Source organism: Sminthopsis crassicaudata, chromosome 1 (genome assembly GCF_048593235.1).
Source record: "Sminthopsis crassicaudata isolate SCR6 chromosome 1, ASM4859323v1, whole genome shotgun sequence".
NCBI classification, from domain to species: Eukaryota; Metazoa; Chordata; class Mammalia; order Dasyuromorphia; family Dasyuridae; genus Sminthopsis; species Sminthopsis crassicaudata.
This window is the reverse complement of record NC_133617.1, coordinates 33,954,925-33,982,083: the sequence shown is the minus strand read 5'-3', so window position 1 is coordinate 33,982,083 and position 27,159 is coordinate 33,954,925. Positions and strand designations below refer to the sequence as shown.

The 27,159-nt window shown below is 42.9% G+C and overlaps 1 protein-coding gene across 14 annotated transcripts in view; it reads left to right on the top strand.

Moving 5' to 3' along the window:
* PITPNM2 (phosphatidylinositol transfer protein membrane associated 2) overlaps positions 1–27,159 on the top strand; it is a 266,887-nt gene that overhangs the window by 12,721 nt on the left and 227,007 nt on the right. Inside the window, exon 1 of one of the 14 annotated variants that reach the window (XM_074298759.1) lies at positions 20,415–20,432. The exons of the other annotated variants lie outside the window; for them this stretch is intronic. The gene's annotated coding sequence lies outside the window, so the exon portion shown is untranslated. Of the gene's footprint in view, positions 1–20,414; positions 20,433–27,159 lie in introns of those variants that run through there. 14 annotated transcript variants of the gene reach the window in all.

The following is a 27,159-nucleotide window of genomic DNA, read 5'->3' as shown; positions in this document are numbered from 1 at the left end:
AAGGTGTGGAGGTGGTTGACAGGAGTTTTGAGTTTGGGGAGAAGTAGTCGGGGGCTTGAATCTAGTTTGTGAAAGGAATTGGAGGAATGTATTATAAAATAAGATAATTTCTACATTCTGAAAGCGCAATGAAAGCATAAGCTGTTTTTAAACATATTTTTATTCTAGAGATTGTCGTCTCTTGAGTTATCAGACCAAAATGTCAGGGAGACTTATCTAGCTGGTCTGTAGTCTGGGGCCACACAGCTTTCTCAATCTCACCTGGTTCTATACTCATTCCTTTGAATTTCTCTGTGATTTTGGTTGTGAGTTTTTGTGGCCGAGTGGAAGGTTTGGATGGGGAACAGCTTGATGCCATTAACAGGCCTCATGGTTTGTTACCATACTCAAGGAGAAAGGGTTTGATGTTTCCCTGGCTTCCTTCCAATCCTCAGATGACTCACTGGGTTATTGTCAGTCCATGATAATCACCGCAGGCGGACTGTTAGAACCAACTCCAGCCATCCTGCAAGCCAGCCTTCTCTCTATGGGCTCAGAATCAGCCATGGCTACCCTTTTGGTCATCTGGATTCCCTCAGTTGCCTTTACAATCCAAGTTCCATTTCCTAAGCAATTTTCCCTTTTACTAGGAAGGGGTGGTACTGGAGAGAATTTAGAATCAAAATCATTGATTGTTTTAATCAAACCTTAGCAATATCTTTTCCCTGAGGTCCTCAATGTCAAAGAGACATTTTTCATTTCTCTGAGAAGCCTTGAGATGCTGGTGCTCCCACTTTTGGGGGTTACTCCCTTGAATAACTTTTGGAAAATCATGTCACCTCCCTGGATTGCAGTTTCCTTATCTGTAAAATGAAGGAATGTGATTAGATGATTTCTGAAAACCTCCCCAACTCTAGGCTTACAATCAAATGAGATAAAATGCCACTTTTGATTTTATTTTTCCTTTTTAAAATTATTTTCTTTTTTTATGGTTATACATGTACATTACTTTTTTTTAAATAACTTTTTATTTACCAGATATATGCATGGGTAATTTTTCAGCATTGACAATTGCAAAACTTTTTATTCCACTTTTCCCCTCCTTCCCCCCCCCTTCCCCCAGATGGCAGGTTGACCAATACATGTTAAATATGTTAGAGTATAAATTAAATACAACATATGTATACATGTCCAAACAGTTATTTTGCTGTACAAAAAGAATCGGACTTTGAAATAGTGTACAAATAGCCTGTGAAGGAAATCAAAAACGCAGGCGGAAAAAAATAGAGGGATTGGGATTCTATGGAGTGGTTCATAGTCATCTCCCAGAGTTCTTTTGCTGGGTATAGCTGGTTCAATAAATACACATTTCTTTATAAATCATGTTGGGAGAGAAAAATCGAAAAAAAAAGGGAAAAACCACGGAAAGAAAAACAGAAGGAAAAAGAAAAAAGTGAACATAGCATGTGTTGATTTATATTCATTCTTCATAATTCTCTCTCTGGGTGCAGATGGCATTTTCTATCCAAAGTTTATTGGGATTGCCTTGGATCATTGAATCACTGAGAAAAACCAAGTCTCTCATAGTTGATCATCACACAATCTTGCTATTACTGTGTACAATGTATCCCTGGTTCTACTTGTTTTGTTCAGCATCAAATTCATGTAAATCTTTTCAAGCCTTTCTAAAATTGGCCGGTTCATCTTTTTTTTTTTTTTTTTTTTTAATAGAACAACAATATTCTATTACCTTCATATTCCATAACTTATCCAGCCGTCCCCCAATTGATGGGCATCCGCTCATTTTCCAATTCTTTGCCATTACAAAAAAAGCTGCTACAAACAGTTTTGCACACATGGGTCCTTTTCCCTCCTTTATGATTTCCATGGGATACATACCCAATAATGGCACTGTTGTATTAAAGGGTATGCATTGTTTATAGCCCATTAGGCATAGTTCCAGATTGCTCTCCAGAATGGCTGGATCAGTTTACAGTTCCACCAACAGTGTATTGCTGTCCCAGTTTTCCCACATCCTCTCCAATATTTATCATTATCTTTCCCTGTCATCTTAGCCATTCTGGGAGGTGTGAGGTGGTACCTCAGAGCTGTTTTAATTTGCATTTCTCTAATCAGTAGTAATTTAGAGTATTAAAATGCCAATTGAATGTCAGCTTTGTGGCTAGAGAGGATAATTAATACTACTGGATATAGTTTTACTTTACAGATGAAGAAACCATGTCTCTGAGAAGTGATTTTTCCCAAGGCAACACAGGTAGTAAGTAGCAGAGCAGGAATTAGATTGCAGATCTTCTGCTTTATTGTTGATGTTGTCATTTTTTTGGTCATGTTTGACTCTTTGTGACCTCATTTCTTCTGCTTTCCAAGTCCCTGTGTGGAGTTGAGGCTGGAGTAATGGAGGAGAAGAGTGTCTTTAGGAGATGGACATAGAAATAGCCACTTAGCACAATGCTTGGTATAGAGCAGGCAATTAAGAACTTCTTGTTACTAGTTTTTCACCCCTTATTGTCTAATTCTTTATGACTCCATTGGGGTTCTTTTGGCAAAGATACTGGAGTGCGGTTTCATTTTCTAGCTCATTTGATAAGATAAGAAAACTGAGGCAAACAGGGTGAAGTATTAGCTCGAGGTCACACAGCTAGGAAGTATCTGAGGCAGAATTTGAATCCAGCTCTGCCTGCCTCAGGGCTGGTGCTCTATCCACTGCACCACCCAGCTGCCCTGCCCTTCACCCCTAACTAGTCCGATTTGAGCATTTTATGGTTGAGGAAACCAAGGCCCCAAAATGTGAAGTTACTTGTTCCTTGTCCCCCAGAAAGTATGTGACAGAGCCACGATTTGCACCAAGGTCTTATTACTCTAACTCTTGCCTTGCATATAGGGGAGAGGAGTGACTTCAAGCCCCACTTGGATCATTTCCGGTCTGTGTGATCGTGGGCACTTCACTGCCGGCCTCAGTTTCCTTATCTGTGAAATGAGGCTACTGATTATGAGGCTGTTCATACAGTGCTTTGGAAACTTGAAAATATGATTTAAATGTCAATTATTTTTATAAGCTCATAAAATAGGGGCCCTGAAGCTCAGCTGGCATTCCCTTTGTACCTCTGCTTTAGCAGTGTAACAGTTTCTCCGGGGGTATACCCAGCTGCCCGAATGGTCTGACTGCATTCCACGGTGCTGTCCATGGAAAGCTGAGGAAGGCAAGGATGTGGCTGACTAAACTTCCTTTGCCTGGGGATCCTTGGGAAACAGAAGCTAAGGAAAGGGGGTGTGGCAGCTAGCTTGGAGAAGTGTGGGGTAGCAAGAGTGCCCACCATACCAAGAAGTGCTTCTCTCCTCCCCACCCCCTTCCCTTCCCTTTGAGGTCACTTTCTGTGGACTAGCCCGGAGGCTGGTGTCTCTGGATATTAGAAAACTAGAAAGGTAGAGAAGGGCTCGTTTGAATGAGCATTTATTTGCTCTTGGAGGCAGTAGGGAGCTACTGCAGTTTATTGAGTAGGAGGGTAACATTGGCCAAATCTGTGCTCTAGGAAGATCACTTGGGTTGTTGAATGGCAGAGGGATTGGGGTGGGGAGAGCCCTGAAGGGGGCAGACACCCAGCAGCTCTGACCACAGTCCAGGTGTGAGGTGATGAGAGTCAGCCCAGAGGGATGGCAGTGTCAGAGGAGAGGAGGGGGTGATTATGTTACAAAGGTGAAATGGCCAAGCCTTGGCCACAACTTAAATGTGTTTATGGGAGAGGAGAGAGAGTGAGGAGTCCAAGCTGACTCCTGGTGGAGAGACATCCCTGTCTTCCCTGTTAAGCCTCCCCAGCTCCTTTTCCCTGCTCTCTAGGAAGGGACTTGTAGTCTAATAGAGTTTATTTTGTTGGCAGGATTCTGTGTAAACAGAGTAGTCTATAATAGTGTAGTTGATAAGAGTATTGGTTTAGACTCTAGATCTGAACCTGGGTTCAAATCCTGCCTCTCATACTTAACTACTGTGTGATTGTGAGCACTTCATTTCATTGTTCAGGTTTTGATTGTCCAACTAGGGGATTAGACTTGATGCTCTTTAAGTTCTGATTCTAGGTCCCATAACCCTAAAGTTATTAGGTCTTTAGGGTTCCCAAGGCACTTTCCTCCCAGCATCCCTGTGAGAAAGGTTGGTGAAGGTTTGTCGTGGCCATTTTGTTGTCAAGACCTATTGAGGAGCATTGGTTTATCCCAGAGCCACCATGAATTATACCCTTGAGTAGAAGTCAGGCCTTTTGATCTTATGCCCAGTGCTCCTTCTGTTTGCTATGGAGAAACACCTCCCCATACACACACACAAGACAAAGGAGTATGAAACTATGGAAAAAGCTCTGCCTTTGGCATCAGAGGGCTTGAGTTCAAATCATACCTCAAACTCCTCCATCCTTTGTGATATTGGGCACATAGTTAATCTCTTTGGGCCTCAGTTTTCTTATCTGTAGCTGGGGAGGGGAGGTGTTGATCTTGAAGCTTTCTATAATTGATATCTTCCAGCCCTCACCCATAATTATCTAATTGTCTTGCTGGGTGGAGTGAGAGATGAGCAGAGAGTTAACTTATTTAATTTGAGATGGTTTCAAGGGCTGGACAAGTTCTCTGTCATCTCCCTCCTCCCTGAGTCCTTTCCTCTTTCCTCTGTCCTTTTTAGAAGCTAGGAAATTCTAGATAGGGAAGGAGGTGACAAGGGAGAGGGACCACAGACTGGAAGAGAGGAACTGGGAATGGCTTTCAGCAGTCAGTAGTTAACAAAAATGCTCAGTAATTGATAGAAAACATAATTAATGCCATTCCCTCTTCATTTGCAAATGATCCATTCAGCAAATGGTTATTCTGCAGCTACTGTGTTGAGAGCTCTGTTCTCTCTTGTGGAGTCCATTGCTCCTCTTGCCTCCATGGAGTTTACAAGTCTGGCCATCCCGTTGCATCCGGTCTTCACTGGGAAAGTGCTATGATACTCCAGAGAGATTTATGATCAGGCGATCATCCAGCATTTATGAGCAGTTTCTATGTGTCAGGGCCTGGGAATAAACAGAGATAAAAGTGAAATTACTCTATTCTGTCAAATCTCACTATGAAGGTGAGTGTCCGGTCCCAATGCAGATGAAGTACTTCCTTGTCTTCTTCTGTAGTTTCTTTTGTTTATCACCTCCTTGAATTCCACCCTGAAGGCACCTTCTCCTCCCCCAGGCTCTCCTGGCATTTTCTGGGGACTGATAGACCCATAAACTAACTGGTCATTATTGCTTTCTCTGTGCTTTGACCCATCTGGTCCCACTTTTCCCATATAACCTCTTTGACCTGGACTGCTCTCCATAATGTCTTTTATCCTGTCCATACCCAACCAACACCATAGCTATTCAAGGTATGCAGAGGGCTTTCCTCTTAACCATAACTCTGTAAGATAACCATTTCAAAGATTATTATCCCCAGTTTACAGATGAGGCAACTGATTAAATGATCTACCCAAAGTCACCTGGCCTTTAAATGTCAGGGGTGGGACTGGAACCTTGGTTTCCAGTGCTGGGTCCATATACAGTCTCAGTGGAAGGGGACTATGGCATGTGCACTCATAACTAGAATACAAACATTTCTTTGTATTCATTTACGCGTGTCTTTGTATCCCCTTGGAGAATGTAAGATTCTAGAGGGCAGGTCGCTATAGATGTTTGTCCTTAAATTCTCCATAATCAGCAGGCAAACATTTATTGAGTGCTGACTGACTACGTAGCAGGTACTAGATTAGGTGCTGTGGATTCAAAGATAAAAATGAGCCAGTCCCTGCCCTTGAGGACCTTACATTCCTTTTAAAGTGGACCAGCTTGTTAATGCTTGTTGCATTGATTAAATTAAAAGGGACTTATTTCAAGTTTCTTCTGAAATGAAGTCAGCTTTGATTTTATGTGAAACTTGTAAGCGAAGGGCTTCTTTTGGCCTTTCTCCGGGTTCTCCGAGCTTAGCACAATATCTGGCACAAAATAGGTTTTTAATAAATGCTATTTGACTGAATTCAGTAATGTAGTTTTTCTAGTCATGCTATAGTGCAAAGCTTCTTAAACTGGAGGTCACATAACTGAACGTGGGGGTTGTGAGAAATTTGGCAACAGTGAAAGGTTTCCAAATGCTCTGTGTCCTGTACTATCAAATACTCCACCAAAATTTAATTCTTTATGTAAAAATGAACAAGCACGGATCCATCTCAGTATGCAGATTTGCTTTTATTTTTAAACGATAAAATTATATTATAACAAAATTAGTTTTTAAAACATTTCTTTATGATTTGTTGTCAGTAAATGTTTGATTTGTATGCCTATTTTATATATCTGTATGCCTGCCATCATGTAAAAATTCTTTGGGAGAAAAGGGTCATGAGTGGAAAAAGTTTAAGAAACTCTGGTGTAGTGGAAAGATTATGGGCCAGAATTCAGGTCCCAGATATCTCACTTACTTGGGTCTGGAGAATAAAGGGACTTCCCATGTTTGCCAGAGTATTGTCCCTTCATTGTGAATGTCCACTTAACTCAGTCTTAATGTCTTCCTTTCTACTGCCTCTTTCCTACTGGCTCCCAAATTTGCCCATGTCTCCTCCATCCTCAATAAGCTCCTCCTGTGTTCCATTCTAGCTCTTATCCTATGGGTCTTCTCTCTTTTTTTGGCTAAAGATCTTTTATTAATCCACATCTCTCTTGCCTTTATTCTCTTTTTTTAATTCTACAATCTGACAAGAGACTACAATCTCTCTTCCAAGTTACTAGTGATTTCTTAATTGCCAGATCTAATGGTTTTTTCTCAATTCTTATCCTTCTTGGTCTCTTGGTAGGCCTCTGGCACTGTTGATCCCCCTCATCATCTTGGTGCCCTTTTCTCTCTCCATTTCCATGACACGAGTCTAGCCTGGTTCCCCTCCTAAGTCTTTGATTCTCATTCTCAGGCTCCTTTGCCATATCTTTGTCTGGAATGTGTCTACTAAAGATGGATGTCCCCATGGGCTTTGTTCAGGGTCTTCTTCCCTTCTTCCTCTATACTATTTCACTTGGATGATGGCATCAGTTTCAATATTGCCTCTGCTGGTGATTCTCAGATCTGCTTATCCAGCCCTAAACTCCCTTTTGACTTCCAGACTCTCTTCTCCAAACTGGATGGCTTATAGATGTCTTAACCTCTGCATGTCTAAGACTCATTACTGTTCCTTCTGCACCCTCCTGGTTCCACAATTCCTGTCACTGTTGAAGCACTTACTATCCTCATTTAAGTTCACAACCTGGAGGTCAGGCTTGTTTCCTTATTCTCTCACCCACTCCTTAGTTAATCTGATCGCTAAGTTGATGCTACTTTTCTAACATCTTTGGTTTATACCCCCTTCTCTCCTCCTATACAATCTGGTATAGCTCTTATCACTTCCCCCTGTTGCAGTCGTCTGCTCATTGGGCTCTCTGCCAGTCTCCCCACTCTAGTGCATCCTTCACTTGGCTGTCAAATCAATCTTCCCTGGGCAGATCTGGCCACGCCAAACTTCTCCTTCTCCCATTTAGGGGCTCCTTTTTGCCTGTGGGATCAAATGTAAAATCATCTGCCTTCAAAGTCCCTCCCAATTTGCCCCACCCCCTTCCAGTCTTCTTAAATCCCCTTGTGCTCCATGATCTAAAGACTTTGGCCTCCTGTTCCTTCTCCCACTTTGGGGCATTTTCTCTGCTTGTCTCACTTGCCTGGAATGCTACCTCCAAGCTTCCTTCAGATCCTAGATAAAAATCTCACCTTCTTCGGGAGAATTCCTCTGCTCACTGTATCCATTTTGTCATCTATGGATCTTGTTTGTACATACTTGTTTTCATGTTGTTTCCCTTCCCTGGGAGCTGAGATTTTCATTGCCTTCCCAGCACTTAACTCACAGTGTCTGGAATATGGTTGGCACTTACTGTCTGAACAGCCCCTTATTTTCCAGATGAGAAAGCTAGGGTTAAGTGACTTGCCTGCAGTTTCTTAAGGAGTATCAAAAGAGGAATTTAAATCTTGGTCCTCCTGTTCTAGAATCAGGCTTTTTTCTGCCCAGATGGTGATTGAGATGGGGTCAAAGGGAACTTGAGACTTATCTGTCTTGCTCACTTGGGATATTCAGAAGATCCTTGAGCCAACTGTTGGAGAATTAGTCTTGCATGTATGTGCTGAGTGGTGGCTGTGTGAAGAACAGCTTTCTGAACGCAGTAACTCCTGGCCTGGGTCCCTGGAGACAGAGTAATTGGGAAGAACCATGGGCCGTGACAGTGGCAAACTCTGGAGCCCAAGCCCAAGCTCCCAGAACCCTCAGCCTAGAGAACATGTCTCTCCTTGTCCCTGAATCATCAATAGTGGGTCTGTCTGAGTTCTGTAAGTCACATTTACCTTCTTTAGTCTAATTAACCGTAAATGTGAATTAGTTCAGTGGGCTGACTCACAGAATCCATTATAGGGGTTGTGGACAGGGGGTTCAGTGTGTTGCTTTTGGAAGCTGGAGAGCCAGGCTGTAGGTTTCCATATTTGCCAATTGAGCACTTTTAAATTATTCCTTTGGGCCTGGGTGACTAATGAGGAAGCACATCCCTCATGCTTCATTTGAGACTTTTAAGAGAAATTGTTAAGTAAACATTAACCTGGATGATGCACTGGTGCTGGGAGATTTAAAATGTGTAACCCATTTTACAGATTAAAGTGCCTGTAGACTGAGAGCATGACTCCATTTCCCATTAGCTCTAGAAGGAGGCAGGGCATTGCTGGGTAGGATAGAACTGGTGTCTGACCGCCAAGTCTGGTTTTTACTTTTGCTTCAGTGAATTTTCTAATGATTAAGAGTCTTTTGTTTATTTTTAGCTTGCTTGCCAAAAGTGGGGGTTGAGTAACTGAGGAGGATTGATTGTGTGGGTTGGGAAGAGATACCCACATTTGTTGCTTTTATGTAATCGGTTTTTATTCACTTCTAATACAATTTATAAAAAGTGAAAGAGAGAGGAGAAAGAGGAAGGAACAAAAGAGGAGGAAGAGGAAGGAAAGAGGAGGAAGAAGAGGAAGGAGGAGGAGGAAGAGGAAAGGAGGAAGAGGAAGAGGAAGGAAAGAGGAGGAGAAAGGAAGGAAAGAGGAAGAAGAAGAAAGAAGGAGGAGGAGAAAGAGAAAGGAAAGAGGAGGAAGAGGAAGGAAGGAGGAGGAGGCAGAGGATCCTATTCTTAGCTTACAGAAGGAATTTTTCACCTGTGATCTATGAACTTGCCTTTTTAGAATACTTGGATAACCATATTTTAATCTAATTGAGTTTTCTATTCCTGCCTATTTTAAAAACCTTTTGTGCTGGGCCTTAGGCTTCTCCAAGTTGACTAAGGAGTCCCAGATAGAAAAAAGGTAACTGTCTCTGAACGGATGGGCATTCCTTCAGTTCTTGGAGTCTTCTAGAAAAAGAGATTGTGTCACCAGCCTTCCTGGAGCCTCACTCCTACTCAAGGGGAGGAAGTTATAGGGAATCTCCAAATTGGAAGGGACTCCATTGAATCCGCCCTGCGCCTCAGGTTCAACACTGCATCTCCTTGGAAGAAGTTGGGATCAGCCCCAGGGCCAGGACCTAACTGCTTTCCAGTCATTTTTAGGAAATTTTTCCTTTTCTCAAGTTTTAGTTGAGCTCTTTGCAGGTTCTAGGTGTACTGCTGGTTCTGCTTTCTGTAGCCAAGTGGAACAAAGTTAATTTCTCCTCTGTGACAGCAGTGGGAGATTGCTAGTGTGCAGCCCCACTTCCAGGTTTGCCCTTCTTAGGTTCAGCAGCCCAGAGCCTGGGGCCCTTCATCATCCTTTATGTCACCCTCATTTCAAAATAGGTCCTCCTCTGCTCCAGAACCCATGGAAATAATCTTTCTTTGGGGTATTCGATCAGTTAGTTGTGTCCAACTCTTCATAACCCCATTGGATTTTTATTTTGGGATTTTTTGTTTTGCAGAAATACTGTAGTGATTTGCCATTTTCTTCTCTAGCTCATTTTACAGATGAGGAAACTAAGGCAGAGTGAAGTGACTTGTGTTCCTTCTGATAAAGAATTTTCCAAAAAAACAAACTGAGTGGGGAAGCAGTTCAGCCAAACTAATTAGTGCGTCCCTGAGGCTGGCGGCCTGTGTACTGGGAGCATTCATTTGTACGTAGTATTTCTATGGGAAATGCTACAGAAAGGGAGCACCTCGCTTTCTTCTGGGCTCTGATGGAGGAACTACAGCTTTAGTTGTCTTCCTGACAAGTGTTGGGCTAGCCTGGAAACTCAACTTCTATCTAGTACATTGTTTCTATGGGAAAATGTGTTATATTAATAGTGAGGAAGAAATGCTTTTTCTTCTGGACTCAGGCTGTGGGCTAGCCTAGAAACCAAACTTCCATTTATTAATAAATAAATCAGTAAGTATTTATTCAAGTTTTACTATGGTTTAGTCACTGTGCTAACATTGTGTGGGAAAGTGCCTTCTGAGAAGGAAACATTTCTCCCACTTTGAGGTTTGAGGTTCTAGGACCAGGATGGGAGTGGAGAGGAAGAGGAGCCAGGCTCAGGTGTAAGCCAGCTTGGTAACTTGAATTTATGTGTAAAATCTTCTTTAAATGTACCAAAATTAATCTTATTTTGTTCATATCTTTTGCTCTTTATATAATCTTTATTTATAAATATATTCCTCTTTTCTCCCCTACCCACTGAGCTATCCAAAGATATTTTTAAAAAAGAGGAAAAATTTCAGCAAAACCCACTCATTACTTTAATAGAGCTTGACAGTATATGCAGTACTCCATATCCACAGGTGGCCACCTCTGTATAGAGGGAGGGAGGTGCATTTTCTCAGCTCTTCTCCAGGGCTGAGCTTATTCATGATAAAGAGTTGGTAATTATTTGTATGGGAAATATGTATAATGAGAAGGAAGCCCTTTTTTCCATCCTGGAGCCGGGAGGGAGGAGAGTCAAATCTTGGTGGCAGCATGAGCCAGATGCTGATATTTTAGAGATGAAGGCCCCTTGTTACTGACCTAAAGTTGTGCTGCCTGGCCAGAGTCCAGCAAGTAGCATTGCCTGAAAAATGTTGTGGTGTGGATGGTTGGGGAGGGTGGATGGGGCTGAGGAGCTTTTTGTTTTTATTTTGATAATAGTTTTTTATTTTTCAAATATACTCAAAGATAGTTTTCAACATTCACCCTTGCAAAATCTCGTATTCCAAATTTTTCTCTCTCCCTTCCCCCCACTCCCTCCCCTATACAGCAAGTAATCCAATATAGACTACACATGTGCAATTCTTCTACACATATTTCCACATTTATCATGCTGCGCAAGAAAAATCAGATCAAAAGGGGAAAAAATGAGAAAGAAAACAAAAAGCAAGAAAAAGTGAGATAAAAAACAAAATCAAAAAGCAACAACAAAAAAGTGAAAATACTAGGTTGTGATCCACACTCAGTCCCCATAGTCCTCTCTGGGTGCAGATGGCTCTCTCCATCACCAGTCCATTGGAACTGGTCTGAATCACCTTGCTTCAAAATGTAGTTTCAAAATGCAACATGCAAAGATAACATTCACCCTTGTAAAACGTTATGTTCCAAATTTTTCTCTCTCCTTTCTCCCCCACTCCCTCCCCTGGACGGCAAGTGATCCAATATATGTTAAACATGTACAATTCTTCTATACATATTTTCTCATTTATCATGTTGCACAAGAAAAATCAGATCAGAAAGGGAAAAAATGAGAAAGAAAACAAAAAGGAAGCAAAAAAAAAAAAAAAAAAGAGAGAAAGAAAACAAAAAGCAACAACAACAAAAGTGAAAATACTATGTTGTGGTCCACACTCAGTCCCCATAGTCCTCTCTGGATGTGGATGGCTCTTTCCATCACAAGTCTACTGGAATTGGCCTGAATTACCTTGCTTCAAAATGTATTTTCAAAATACATGGAAAGATAGTTTTCAACACTCACTCTTGCAAAACCTTGTGAAGACAAGATTGCTTTGGAGTGATTGGAGGGCTGTTCTGCAGGGAGGATCCCAGAGGTCAGAACTAGGATCTGTGGGGGCAAGGCTGAATGTTGGGAGGGGCTTCCCTTCTGGGAGGGACCTGGGCTTTCTGTTCTGGGAGACAGTCCTAGGTCTAGCAGACAGACCCCAGATTAAGAAGCCCTGGACTAGATGGTAGTGCTGGTGTGTGTGTGTGTGTGTGTGTGTGTGTGTGTGTGTGTGTGTGTGTGTGTGTGTGTGTGTGTGTGTTTTGTATATTATTAACATTGCTTTCCTGGGCGCCCAGCTAATTCTGAGTCAGCTCCCCTACAGGTTCCCTCCTCAAAGCCAGAATCCTGCAGGGTAGCAGGGGAGTTTCAGAGGCAGAGATTTTATTTTTAGGCTTTGTATCCTCTGTGATGCTATCGCTATGGAGATGCGGAGCCTGTGGCCCAGGGAGCTTCTGTGCTTTCTCCATACGTAGCAGGCGGGGGTCCTATTTCTCTCCTGGAATTGAGGTTCCCTAGAACATCCTGGTCCTACCGGCTGGCTACCTCCCCCTCTTGCAGGTGGAAAAGTTTTGTTTTTATTTTTTCCCTTCAAGATAGTCAAGGGAAAGTTAGCTACTAAGGGATGATGTGGGTTTTACCAAGAAGGGCAGAGACAGCTGTGTACTGTCATGCTATCCCAATCCCCCTTTAAAACTTCACGGGGCTCCTTGTGGCTTGAGGCTTGGGACTGGGGGAGCCTCAGACCCCTTTTGGGACTGACCCCAGGGAGGTTAAAAAAAAGAAAGATTCTCTCGTAGACATGGAAAAGATGCCAGATTCCCTATGTGTCCCTGAATTCTAGCTTCCCTCCCTGGGAATTTTAGGAACTTCCCTTTGGGTGACTTTGGGGCTTATGGTTCAAACAAGATTTCATCTCACTCCTATCTAAGCTACTCATCTGTTTTCATAAATTATCTCATAGTATATTCTAATCTGTAGAACTTCATTTCGATTTGCTATCTGCTTGTGTCAGATGATTTTAATCATAATGAAACAAAAGCACAAAAAGTCTTCAGCATCCTCCATCTCTTTTGGTTGTACCTGTTGACCCTCAGCATATCGGGTTTCTTCTCTGAACCTCAGTTTCTTCCTCTGCCATGTGGAGCTGACAATAATGCCCTCCCTCGTTTTAGGCCTTAAGTGAAATTGTGGGCAGGAGAGTTTTTGGCACTCAGCGATGGTGATAGGCTGAGGAAGGCCATCTAGAATACAGTTTGTCTAACTGAGTTTTTCCTTATTTTCTCCCCTTTCTCTTTCTCTTCCCTTTATCATCATTACCTGCTCTCCTCCCCAAACATATATTCAGGAGGGAAAGCCAGTCTTTTTATTATAATAATTAGGAGAGGCATCTGTAGTCCAGTGGATTGCTAGAAAGCTAACCTTTGAATCAAACAGAGAGTATTGGATTCAAGTCTCATCTCTGACACGCCCTGGCTTTGTGATCCTGGGCAGCTTAACTTCTCTGGGCCCCAGGCATCTCCTGAGACTATAAGTTGCCGAGAAGATGGTAACATACACTGATAGAGAAAGGGAGTTTCTTCTTTATCAGTGAAATCGCTGGTTCACTCCCTAATAATAACTAGTACTTACATAGTACTCTTAGGTTTGCAGATTGCTTTTACAATCATATATAATTATTATAGAATGCATGCATTATCTCTTTATATCCATCATTTTGGGGATCATTTGATTCTCGGAAGAGCCCTATGAGAATGGGACTATTTTGATTTGTATTGTAGTGGTGGAGGGAGGCAGGAACGAACGACACTGACTTCTGTGAGGAAGTGGCACAGAATCCTGATCGGTGCCCCCGGGTCCTTGTTCTGGGACCCAGCTGGGGGCTCTTTGGACAAAAAGAGTCCGAAAATAGCTCTCAGGAGTTTGGCAAGGAGCTTTTGAGATCCCGGGGAACCTCCTCAATCACCGCTTTTTAAATCTCCTTCTGGAGCCTTTTATCTGATTTTGTTTTTCTGAGCTACTTTTAATTGAGGTATTGAGATAAGATTTTAGTAAAACACTGCTTGTTCAAATCTACAGACTCTTCATGATCCACTGCACCCATTGTCGAACAGCAACCTGGACCATCTCCATTTTACAGAGCAGGAAACTGAGGCTGATAGTGAATGTTTTGACAAGGGTCAAACAGGCTAAGAAGTGTCTGATGTGAATTCAGATCTTCCTGATTCCAAACTTAGTACTCAATTGAGTGTGTTAGTCCTCTTTTCTCATTTTTAAAAGTAGCTTCTTGGACAGGATTTGGGAAGGAAAGTTGAAAGTACCCTCCTTCCCTGTTTCTAGCTATCTCTAAATGGCTTACATGGTTCAAGTCAAACCAGGAAGGTTGCAGAGCGGTCAGGAAATATTAGGAATCAGGACCCACGACTCTTCTTCCTATCTTGTGCTCCTGTTTCTTGTCATAAAATAGATCATTAAGTCCAACTCCTTCACTTGCTTTATAGATGGGGCAGCCTGAGAAAAGGAAGGATTTGTCTAAGGAGTCATGGCTTATTAGCTGCACAGCTAGATTTAAGCTTCTTGAACTCAAGTCTGTTATTATTACTGGTTACTGAAGAGGAAAATGAAGGCCAAAGGAGAATAGTTGCCTGCCTGGGGCCCCATCACTTAGTTAAAACTAGAAAACTAGAAAAACTAGGAAACTTGGAAAAAAACTAGAAACTAGAAAAAACTAGAAAAAAAAAACAACCTAGAAACTAGACAAACTAGAAAACTAGAAAAAACTAGATCACAATTAGTTAGGTGGGACAGTGGATGGAGCACCAGGTCTGTAGTCAAGAATACTGAGTTCAAATTTGGCTTCAGACACTTCCTAGCTGTGTGATCCCAGGCAAGACACTTCATCCTGTTTGCCTCAGTTTCCTCACCTGTAAAATGAGTTGGAGAAAGAAATGGCAAACTGATCCAGTATCTTTGCTGAGAAAACTCCAAATGAGGTCATGAAGAGTCAGACACTGAACGATAATAGGAACAAAACTAGAAATCCAGGTCTTGATACTTTGAATTAAGAGCTTGTTTTGTTCTATCATACTGTCTCTCTTCCAGTCCAATGCATCGAGGAAGCATTTAATGTGTTGTGATCACTGAGGATATGAAGATGAAAGGAATCTGCCAACCCTAATCCTGCCTTCCTCCTTCTGCTCCTTTCCTCCTTTTCCTGTTTTTTCTTCCCATCCTTCCTTCTTGCCTTCCTCCCTTTTCCTTTATCATTGAACCAGAGCACTATAGTGCTGTTTGCACTCCCTACATGCTGGGGGATTGTTAAGTGCACTGTAAGGGGTTGGTCAGTTCTCCAAGAGCCTCCACAGCTGTGAACATCTTAGGGAATTGCAGGGCAGCCTTTGCTGACACAGGTGTTGCTTGTGGACTGGGAATGAAATAAATTGGAGGCAGAGGGAAGAGGAGAGAGGTCAGAGAACAGTAACTGCCTCTCCTTGAATCGACATCATCATTATAAGAAGACATGGTGTCTGGATTCTGGAAACCACAAGAGCAGCAGATAACTCCAGAGGCTATCTTTGTTCACTATTTCCATTGTGCAGATGAGAAAACTGAGACTGAGGGAAATTAAAGGACTTATCTAAGCAGTTGAGATGAGATTTGAACTTTGTGTCCAAACCCTGTGACTCTAGAATCAGTGTTCTTTCCATTCTTTGCCTTGAGGACCTACCTGTCTATAGGACTGGAAAAAAGAAAGGAAATAAGCCTTTATTATTGCCTACTGTGTGCCATGGTCTGGCCTGAATGATTTACAAATATTACTTGTAAGCTTCATGACAGTATTGATTATGATTGGTCTAAATTTTGCATTTCCCTTCCTTCCTCATTGCTGGAATAGTGCTTTGTATACAGTAGACATTTAATATATGCATGTCTTTGTACTTGTGGGCATTGCTTATAATGAACAGTTTTTTTTTGCAAAGTACTTTATTAGGCAATGGCAAAATAGGAATATCATAGATTATAGGGTCCCCTGCCCTCAGCAAGCTTGCAGTTGAATTGGGATTATTAGTGGTGGTGTCCTTCAGTCCTTTCAGTGATGCTTATCTCTTCATGACTTTATTTGGGGCTTTCCTAGCAAAGATACTGAAGTGATTTGACATTTCTTTATCCAGCTCAGTTTACAGGTGAGGAAACAGAGGCAAACAGGGTAAAGTGACTTGAGGCCACTAAATATCTAAGGCAAAATTTTAACTCTGGAAGATGAGTCTTTTTTGGTGCTACCTGGTATCCCTGAATAGAGAGATCTTTGTCCTGGGTCAGGGGATGGGCTTAGGGGTCAAATAAATAAAATATGCAAAAAAGCATCCATTTAAAAAAAAATAAGGATTTTTTATTTGTTTGTTTGTAAGTTTCTTGCCCAGGATCACACAGCTAGGAAGTGTTGTGTCTAAGACCAGATTTGAACTCGGGTCCTCTTGACTTAGGGACTACTCTATCCATTGTGCCATCTAGTTGCCCCCCAAAATGAGGTTTTTTGATGGCCTTTGTCACTATAGTCATATTCCACTGGAGGCATTGAGGGGAAGGGAATGCGAAGCTGACATCAGAGACAGGAAGATTCTGGGCTCTAATCTGCCTCACACTGGTTCTGTGACCCTGCCTACATCACTTAGTCTCTTAGTGCCCCCAAGCAACTCTCTAGGCTTAGAGATAGCAGAGACCCTGATTTATGTGGACATGAAGGTGACCCTAACCCCATATCCTGGAGAGCCATCCCAGGAGAGCCAGAGTTCTGCAAGGTGCTGCCAAGCAGAGGGAGATGGAGTTTCCTCCCTGTTACCATGAAATCACAGTGCAGTCGTTGTGTAGCTTGTTTGCTTGGTTCTTCACGCACCAGTTCCTATAATTCCATCCGTGTTTCTCTAAATTCCTTTATTGTTTTTCCCCATTGGCATGGCAGAATCCCAGTTTGTTCAGCCATGCCCCTAACTGATGCTTGTTTCCAAGTCTTTACTACCACAGAAGGCAGCAGTTTATATTTTCCTGGAAATGCCAGAGAGAAGGTCAAGCTCCTAGTTAGTAGCTGTGTGACCTTTGGAAGTCCTTTATCCTGTGCTGACCTGGATTTCCTATTCTATAAAGGGCTGGGAGTTGGACTCTCTCATCTCCCTGGTCTGAATGCTTTAGGATTCTGTGGCCTTGTGCCTCTCTCATGAAGAAGCTGACCGCTCCTGGCATGCACCATGCCCTCTGAGCCTCGGAGAGACGAGAGCTGCCCTTTCCTGCGCTGCCCGCCTTGGGTTGGCTCCTTTGCCAGCTGACGCCGATGCTGAATGTCTGTCAATCTCTCCAGCACGTGGGACTCTGAGTCTGATGGCTCAGTTTGCCCTTTTAAAGCTGTCATTTTCTCCCAAGTTGATGAAATATAAATAATACCTTCCAAAAGAGCAGATGCCAGTTACCAGCTTTGTCTGTGGAGCAGCTGGGAAAGCCGCCATGTGCTGGTGCAGGTGGCTATGCCTTCTTTTGAGGGAGATCAGGTTGGGGGGCATTGAAATCAGGTGTGTTTGAAGAAGGGAAAACAGGTGGAGGGGACAAACTGATATTAGGTAGTGGGGAAAGAGATCTATCATGTAGACCTGGTTCCTTCTTTGGTGGAAGATGTTTCCCGACTGATTGTGTTTGGGGCATGTGGACGGGGGATCGGACCACGCATACGGAGCAGGTGAGGGCACCTTTCTAGAGCCCTGCAGTCTTTCTCATAGCGTCTGAGCAGCAGTGGTAAAATTGAGCCTTCCATAGAGATTGCCATGGAAAGTGTAAAACTGGAGGGCAGAAGGACTTTTCTAATGGGATCTTGGATCACAGAGGCTGTTGTTTGTCCTTCGTTCTCCAGGAGGACTGTGGTATCAGGGAGGCCATGCCATGAGTTGCAAGTGAGTTGTGGGGCTGTGCAAAGCCACCGGACTCACCTTCTCCTTTGGAACCAACATAGAGGTCAGGGCGCCTGGAGATGGCCCTGGAGGCAGCCTTGTGTACTCCCTTAGCTGAGATCCTAGGACGTTCTGTTCGCCCCCATGGCTCCTCCTGGGTTGGATGATTTACCCAGGGTTACAGGGGCAGAGCTGGCATTTGGAATGAGCTAGAAAAGAGGCTGATTACAATTTTTCTTGTGCAGCTAGATAACTGTAAAGTATACGTATATTGGATTTAATATATACTTTAACATATTTAACATGTGTTGGACCACCTGCCATCTAGGGGAGAGGGTGGGGGGAACCTTAGAGTGCCCCTGCCCCAACATGTACAGAGGAGGAAGCTGAAGCTCAGACAATTTGTGACAAAAATCATGAACAGACTAAGTGGAAGAAACAGATTTTGGAACCCAGGTATCTTGATTCCCAGCTTAGAGTTCTTAATCTTCAGTAGCTATGCAATGTTGAGATTTTTGCAAGGCAGAATCCTCTGTGAGTGTGTGGTTCAGTAGCTTCAATCCTGGATTAAGAATGAGAGGACATAAGTTCAGATTCTAGCCCTACTGCTGACCACCTGTATGACCTTGTTTGGGTCAATAATGGTTTCATTTCTTCTTTTTTTAAAAATTTGAGTATTGGGCCATTTTCTCTCTGAGATTCCTTCTAGATCTAACTCTCTGATCCCCTGATATGTCATCCTCAGCCTCCCACAGGGGCAGGGTAGGGATGTGTGGGGGTGGAATTAATTTTTAATAGTATTTTATTTTCCAAATGCATGCAAAGATAATTTTCAACATTCACCTTTTCAAAATCTTGTGTTCCAAATTTTTATCCCTCTTTCCCCCTTACCTAAGACAGCAAGCAATTTGATATAAGTTAAACATATGTAATTCTTCTGAATATATTATTTATTTTAAACAAATACAAAATAGGAAAGATAAACTCTTTGTCAGGTACACAGCAGAACTTAAGAGTAGATTCAAAATATGAAACAATTTCCATTTCAAGAAAGCCTAAGTAATAAATACTATACCTTGTGTTCAGAGCTGTCCATCTTTGCTTCCTTTTAGGGTTTCTTTTGTTCTCTGCTATGCACTTTTTACTTTATTCTTTTTTTCCTCTTCCCCTCCTCTCCAGAAGTCTATGATTAAGCATGGACATATTTATATATACATATACATTACATATATACACATATACATCCATAATCATACCTGTATACATATATACATTCATTTGTATCTATGTAAGACCATACTATGTTTGTTTCTCTGAAAGTGGATAACATCATCCTTTTTTTGTTTTTCTAACTCCACCAACTCATCATTCCCTACACTATAGCAATATTCCAACCTTTTGCTCCCTAGTTATTTTAAATAATCTAAAATAATATTGAAAATGAGTGATGTGTAATATAGTTTCTCCATTCCTCTCTTTTGATTAAGTATATTTTAGCTTTAACTTTGAGGTCAAGGATCACTAGAGCCTGTTTTTTTTTCCTAATAAATTCTATTCCTGATCATTATTACTTTCTTCATGTGTATCTCTTATTTCTTATCCCTGCTGATTGCTCTGCTTTACTTCTACCGGTTATCTTGACTCGATGTTACTTCCCCTCTGTGGATCCTTCTCTTATCCTCTCCCCCCTTTCTTTCCCTCAAGGAAGGGGAATGGAATTCTAAAAACTTCTGAAGTCAGCTAGCCCTTCCAAGAGGGTGCAGGCTAGTAGACTTTTAGACTTAGGAATTTCTTTCGGACGGAGCATCAGAGCAAACCTCAGACTCTCATTGCCTCTTCCCTGAACGGTTCCAGTTGTGGTCTCCCTCCCCAAAGTCTTTCCTCACACATATGCTAGCTTTCGTTCATTGGCCAAAGTGATCTTCCAAAGGAGTAGATCTTACTGTCATCCTCCCACCCTCACTCTATGAACCCTAGTGACTCCCTCTGACCTCCAGGATATAATCTAACTTCCTTTGTCAAGCTTTTAAAGCCCTTTCCAACCTGGATCCTTGCTACCTTTCTCTCCATCCTGCACAATTGGGCAGCTCTAGCACTCTTGCTATTTCCCAACCCCATGCATTTTCTTTCCTGTCCCCTTAAGTTCCACCTAAGGCTCAGCTCAGATCCCACCTTGTGCAGAAGTGCCCACTGCTGGTGCCTTCCCCCCGATATGACCTTCCCTCTGTTCTGGATTCATCTCGTTTGTGCCAAGGTGTTTGCACAGTGTCTCCACCAGGAGAATCTCTCTGAGGGCCGACACTATGCTTTTGCCTTTTCTTTATCTCCAGCTGGCACATCTCCTGGCACAGAGCAGCTTTCAGTTGATTGCTTTTAAGCTGGAAAGAACCTAAAGGAACATCTAGTCCAACCCCCTCATCATAGAGGTAACAGGTGCCGGAGGCCACCCTGGCACCGAATGGATGGCATCTGACGTGGTTCTCTGTACTGAACTGTGCGGCGTCCTTCTTGGAGTAAGTCGTGTGTGTGTAGGGGGGGGGGGTTCAGGGTTTTTTCTTCTCTTCCTCTGCTCCTCATGTTCCCTTCCAGATGCCCTCCCCCACACATGCACCTGAGCGCTGTAATTAGAAACAGGACAGTTGGGGGACACAAGGGAATCTTTATTTTTGGACTGTCCTGTCCCAGGCCAGCAGAGCTTTGCTAGAAGTAGCCAGAATATGTCAGAGCTCACTGGAGAAAGGTTAATAAAAGCAAGTCTTCGGAGCCCCATTTCACCCCATTGGACTCCTAGGAGTCTTGGTGGCCATGATGGGTGTACTGACTTAAGAGGGAATTACTAGTCTCAAGGACTGCACTGGGGGTGACAGCCTCCTCTTCCCTGCTCATAGTGTTCGCGGATCCGAGAGTCCCCTTTTAGCTTCTGTGTGTACCTAGCCCAGTACTGTGTTGGTTCTGGGAGAGATACAATGCTAAGGGACAGGGTCGCCTCTTCTTTTTCAAGATTGGAGGCTGGTAGAGAGAGATTGGCTTCTGTGTGTGAAGGCCCTCAGCAATGGGCTGGGTCTTTGTAGCTGGAGTTCCTAGCACAATGCTTGGCACCTAGGAGTACTTAAACACTTAGATCCTCACAACAGCCCTGTGAGGGAGGAGCCATCCTTAGTTCTCCTTCATCTTCCCCCCCCCCCCCCAGGCTGGGGTTAAGTGACTTGCCCAGGTCACACAGCTAGGAAGTATTAAGTGTCTGAGATCAGATTTGAACTCTGGTCCTCCTGAATTCAAGGCTGGTGCTCTATCCAGCGCCACCTAGCTGCCCCTTCTCCTTCATCTTTGAGACCACTGAGGACTCAGGTGAGCTTGCACCCCAGGGTCGCCCATCTGGCATCTGAGGCAGGGTTTGATTCGGTGCTTTAGCCTTATGGCCCACGTCTGGGTGGGGGTTCAGAGCTTCTTATTGTTCAAGTTGGTCTCAAATCCTAAAGCCCTTCTGGGGCCCCTTCCTTTTACACATGGAACAGAGGCTCAGGGGCAGGGGGCTTGTTCAAATTTAAACAGGCAGTAATCCTCAGAGGTGGGGGTTCAGCTCAGGTCTTCCATAGTCAGCTTTTTTTATTATTATTATTATTAAAGCTTTTTATTTACAAAACATGTGCATGGGTAATTTTTCAACAAATCTTGCAAAACCTTGTGTTCCAAAATTTCCCCTCCTTTCCCCTACCCCCTTCCTTAGATGGCAGGTAATCCAATATATGTTAAACATGTTAAAATCTATGTTAAATCCAATATATGTACACATGTTTATACAATTATCTTGCTGCACAAGAAAAATCAGATTAAAAAGAAAAAAAAAGAGAAAGAAACAAAATGCAAGCAAACAACAAAAAGAGTGAAAATGCACAGTCAGCTTTTAATGACTGCTTGTTAATTGATGTTTTGATCACAGAGTCATCTCCCAGTGTCATGATGAAGCTAAAGAATGTTCAATGGTAATTTAAAGTATAGCTGTACACTTACACATAATATCAAGTGATGGCTATCATTCAGTCAGTCAGCAAATATTTATTAAGCACCTACTATGTGCCAGGCACTGTTCTAAGCATACAAAAAGAGACAAAAGACAATGGTTACCTTCAAAGAGCTTAAAATCTCACAATGGAGATACCATGTAAATATATCTATAAAAAAGCAAGCTATATACAGGATAACTAGGAAATAATTGACAAAAGGAAGGCTAGAATTACGAGGGGCTTGGAGAAGGCTTCCTGTGGGTGTGGGATTATAGTCAGGCTTAGAGGAAGCCAGGGGAGGAGTCAGGAGTGGACACAGAGAGTATTTCAGACATGGGAGACAACCAGAAAAATGCCCAGAGCTGAGAGATGGGGAGTCTTATTCATGGAACACGGAGACTGGGGTTACGGACTGAAGAGTATGTGTTAGAGAAAAGGGTGTAAGAAGCCTGGAAAGGCAGTGAGAAAGTGGGGCAGGTTAAGAAGGCTTTGAATGCCCCAAACAGCATTTTGTATTTGATCCAGGAGACCAGGGGAGTTTGGGCCATTGGAGCGGATTGAGTTGGGGGTCAATGTGACATAATCCACTGATACTTTAGTGGCTGAATGGAGGCTGGATTGGTGGGGGAAGAGGCCTGAGGCAGGTAGAACCCCAACAACTTTTACCATAATGTAGGAGTAAGGTAGTGAGAACCCCAACAAGAGGGGTGGCAGTGTCCCAGCTGAAGGGAGTATTTGGGAAATCAGAGGTGAAAGCAGTAATTTGGATATGAGAGAGAGGGCTAACAAATAGTGAGGAATTCAGAATGCTCTTAGGTTGAGAACTGGAAAGACTGGGAGAAAGGTGTTGCCCTCTCCTGGAAGAGAAGAGGGGGATAGGGATGGGAAGGGCTTGGTGACTTGGGGCATTGTTGCCTCATTTTTAACATCACGGGCATCTGGGTCCTCTTCCTGCTTCTGTCGCTTGACATTCTCTGAGTCTCCATTTCTACTTCAGTAAGATGGGGGGGATTGAACTAAATGCTCTCTAAGATATCATCTTACCCTAGGTCTCTATGAACCATGAAATTATCCTTGGATGGGTTAAGAATTCTTCCCCTCCACCCAAAGGAGGGGGGCTGTAGAGGAGGTGGATTTGGTCTTGGGTATGAACCAAGCCTGCTGTTTCCCACGTTGGTGGTCTGTGCCCTTGCCCTCTGGAAGGTGGCATCTCATGCCAGGCCTCCCTCCCGGCTTTACCAGCTTGGAAGCCAGGTGGTGGTTTTTTAACCTCCCTACACCAGGGCCAGGGAAGTACTTTTCAGTGAAATCATCATAAAAATAAAACAAACACACCATACCCACACACCACACTGGGTGAGAGCTTTTTCCACAATAAAAACTGAGCAGTAACTGAATGTTCTCAACACCCAAGACTTGGCTGAGAAGCTGGGCCCCAAAGGAAGCTGCACAAGCCACTGGTGTCTTGTCTGTAGTCACCATGGCCACTTAGGGGGGCGGGGAGGGTGCAGAATTAGGACGAGTGTGAAGGATAACAACACAGGCTTGGGGAACCTTCATCACTGCCCTGCCTTCCCCTCTCCTCCCCAAAGAGTGGAGCCAAACTCTAACTCTCTCTGTCTCTTTCTCTCTCTTTCTTTCTCTTTATTTTTTTCTCTCTCTCCTCCCTCCCCCCTGTCTTTCCTTCCCTCCCTCCCTTTCTCCCTCTTTCTCTTTCTCTTTTTCTTTCTCTTTTTTTCTCTTTCACTCTTTTCCTCCTTCCCTTCTCTCTCCTTCCCTCCCTCCCTTTCTTTCTCTTTCTCTCTCTCTTTTCCTCTCTCTCTTTCTCTCTTTCTCTCTCCTCCCTCTCCCTCTCTCTCTTTCCCTCTCTCCTCCCCACTCTTTTCTTTTTTGGCTTGGGGAATGGGAAAACAGGGAAAGATTTATTTTGGCTCAGCAAATCAATCAGTTAGCCAGGCATTTATTAATTGCTTACTGTGTGCTAGACCTTGGAGATGCAAAGGCAGAAATGAAGCCATCCTTGTCCTTAGGGACCATGTCACCCTTCTCAATAAGCTCCACTGACTCTCTATTACTTATGAAATCAACTATAAAATTCTTGGGCATTTAAAGAGCTGCACTCCTGACCCCTCTTCCCTTTCCTGTCTTCTCTGAATATAGCTTAGCATTAGTTCCTATTTCTTCATGTGTCTTCACCCTTCATCTCTTTAGTTTACCTCTTCTGGCCCACTTGAGAAACAGTTAAGTGTCCTAGTGGAGAGAGGGCTGAACCTAGAATCAGGAAGACCTGAATTCAAATCCAGCTTCAGATACTTCCTTGCTATGTGATCCTTGGCAAGTCATTTAACTTCTGCCTCAGTTTCCTTAAACTGTAAAGTAGGGATAATAATAGCACCCAATAATAGCACCTGGAAGGTCTGTTGGGAGGATCAAAGTGCTTAGCAGAGTGCCTGGCACATTGTAGACACTCTATGAATCTTATCTGTTATTTCCTATTTTTCATCTGAGTCCCACAGCGTCTTTGTACCAGCTGCTCACTATGTCTAGGGTTCTCTGTCTCTTAACTTTCTGGGCTTCCTTCAGGACTCAGCTCAAATCTACCTTCCTCAGGAGCTTTTCCCGGTCCTCTAGCTGGCAATACCATTTCCTTTTTGCCTCCCTTTCTTATACTCTGTATCTTGTATACAGTGAGATCCATGGAAGATAAATGGGTGGTAGATAGATATAGATGTGTTATTTTCACCCATTGGACCACAGGCCCTTAAAGACGGATACCGGCTCTGCCTTTCTTTGGATCTCCTATCCTTGGGCACAATGGCCTGTACTAGTAAAGGCTTAATAAATGCTATTGACTGATTATTTTCTTCCTCATCATGTTTTAAAGGTCAAATGAGATGTAAATCTTCAAGCATCAGATATGATTATCAGAACTGCTTTCTAGCTATTTCCTCTCCTCTCCAATAAAGGGTTTGGAGGCTGTTATCACTGAAGCTCTCTTAGCTTCAGCCCTCTGTCTCTCCGTGGGATCCTATTCAAAGAGGATTTCAACAAGGGGGAGAAGCTTTGACTTTGTTTCCCCCATTGGGAAGTTGTTTTTGCCAAGGGATGCTTTGGCCGTCCAATTAGTTGGTCAGTATTTATTAAGCACCTGCTAGGAGTCAGGCACTGGTGATACAAAAAGAGGCAAAAAAGAGTCCCAGGCCTTAAAGAGCTTATTGTCTGAAGGAGAATACACAAACATATTTGCTGCAGACTTTATACAGGAGAAGTCAAAAATAAAACATAATTTTAATGGAGAAAGCATGGAATGAAGAAGGGCTGGGGAAGGTTTCCTGTAGAAGGTACAGCTTTAGTTGGGCCTTAAAGGAAGTCAGAGAGGTCAGTAGGCAGTGATACAACAAGAGGAAATACCCAGAGGCAAGTCTAGCTTAAAGAATGACCCTGGAGTACAAGGGATAATGTTGTTTAAAAAAAAACAACAACTATATTACCTATGGATATGTATTGTCAAAGAAAATATTATAATTATAAAAATTAAAAAAAAAAAAAAGAATGACCCTGACTTACTTCATGACTCATTCTAAGTTACCCTCTGCGTGCCTCGATTTCCCCCTCTATAAAATGGGGCATGAGCCCTGCCCTGTTCCTGAAGCAGTCTATGGGAGCCGGGCTGAAGCTTTGGAGCCCAGTGGAAGATAAGCTCCTTACAGACTGGTGCAAGCCAGTCTTCTTTATGCCTTTCTTTAGTAGCCTTGACAACCTTGTACAAAAAACCTTTGGCTGAGAGACTCCAAGGAGGCCAGTTATTTGGCAGCCACATGTCAGTGACTCTAGCTGAGCTGGAGTTGAGGCAGGGTCTCAGAGAAGACGTGGATTATATCTTCAATAAATATAAATAAAGCCTGGGAGAGGCCCCCCTTTTTTTTCACTTAATAGTATTTGATTCTTTTCCAAATACATATAAAGACACTTTTAAAAATACTCACTTTTGTAAGATTTTGTGTTCTAAATTTTTTTCTTCCTCTGTCCCTTCATGCTCCCTCCTCAAGACAGCAGGCAATCTGATACAGGCTATAAATGTAAAATCATCTTAAACATATTTCCATATTGGTCATGTTGTAAAAGAAAAATCAAAACAAAAGTGAAAGAGCACGAGAAAGAAAAAACAAAGAAAAAAAGAAAAATAGTATACATCAATCCACATTCAGTCTCCATAGCTCGTTCTCCGCATGTGAACGGCATTTTCCATCCAAGTCTATCAGGAGTGGGGATGACCACTTTGTACAAAGGTGGGAAGATTCTAATGGAACTGATCAAATAGATGCAACCTTCTACCTCTCACCTCCACACCTTTGTACCAGCATCCACAATCCTGACGGTGAAGGAAAGTGATGGGAAATCAGGTGTCTAAGACAGGAACTTTTTGAGATCAAAGTCTTACACCCCCTCCCCTCCCCTGGAACCTCAGCACCAATGCCTGGAAACCGTAGACTTTCAATAAATTCTTATTGACTTGAGCTTTTCTTCATATCACAGAGATGGTGCTGATGTTGCATCCAAGTGTACCATAGCTTTTAACTTCAGGGAAGGGTGCATAAAGTCTATAAAACTGTGGTTCAGAGAGCTTTTTTTTTTATGAAAAAGCCAAGCATGGTTTGAGGTGCTCCCCTTGAAGCTTTTAAGCTGTGCCAATCCCCAATACATGCAGAAACCTGAGTGATTACTTTCCATTTGACTCACTCAGTCAGAAAGCTGACTCAGCTTTCCATATTGCTAGTGAGATACGATGGTGTCATAGCTGACGTGGCCTGGTGTGGCCTCCCATAAGAAAGTAGTTGTGGCAGAGAAATAGTCCGGCTGAACTTTTCCTTTGGGTTCCCAGTTTTGAGGCAAAAGAACTGGGTTCAAATTCCAACTTTGCTGGTTACTGCCTGTGTTAACTGAGCAAAAATGTTAATTCGAGGAGTCTGGATGACTGGATTTGCAGTCAGCTACGTTTCTGTGCTGCAATGGAAATGACATCGTCTTTGCAATCTTCCCTGTAATGTTACCTGGAAAACCTGCACCAACTTACTTTATATCCTGATTCCCAGTTTCTTTTCTGTGAAAGGAGGTATTGAAGTGAGATACAAAAGAATACAGTTGTTTTTTTTCTTCTTCCTCCTCCTCTTCCTCCTCGTTTTTCTTCCTCTTCCTTCTCTTCTTCTTCCTTCTCTTCCTCCTCCTCCTCCTTTTC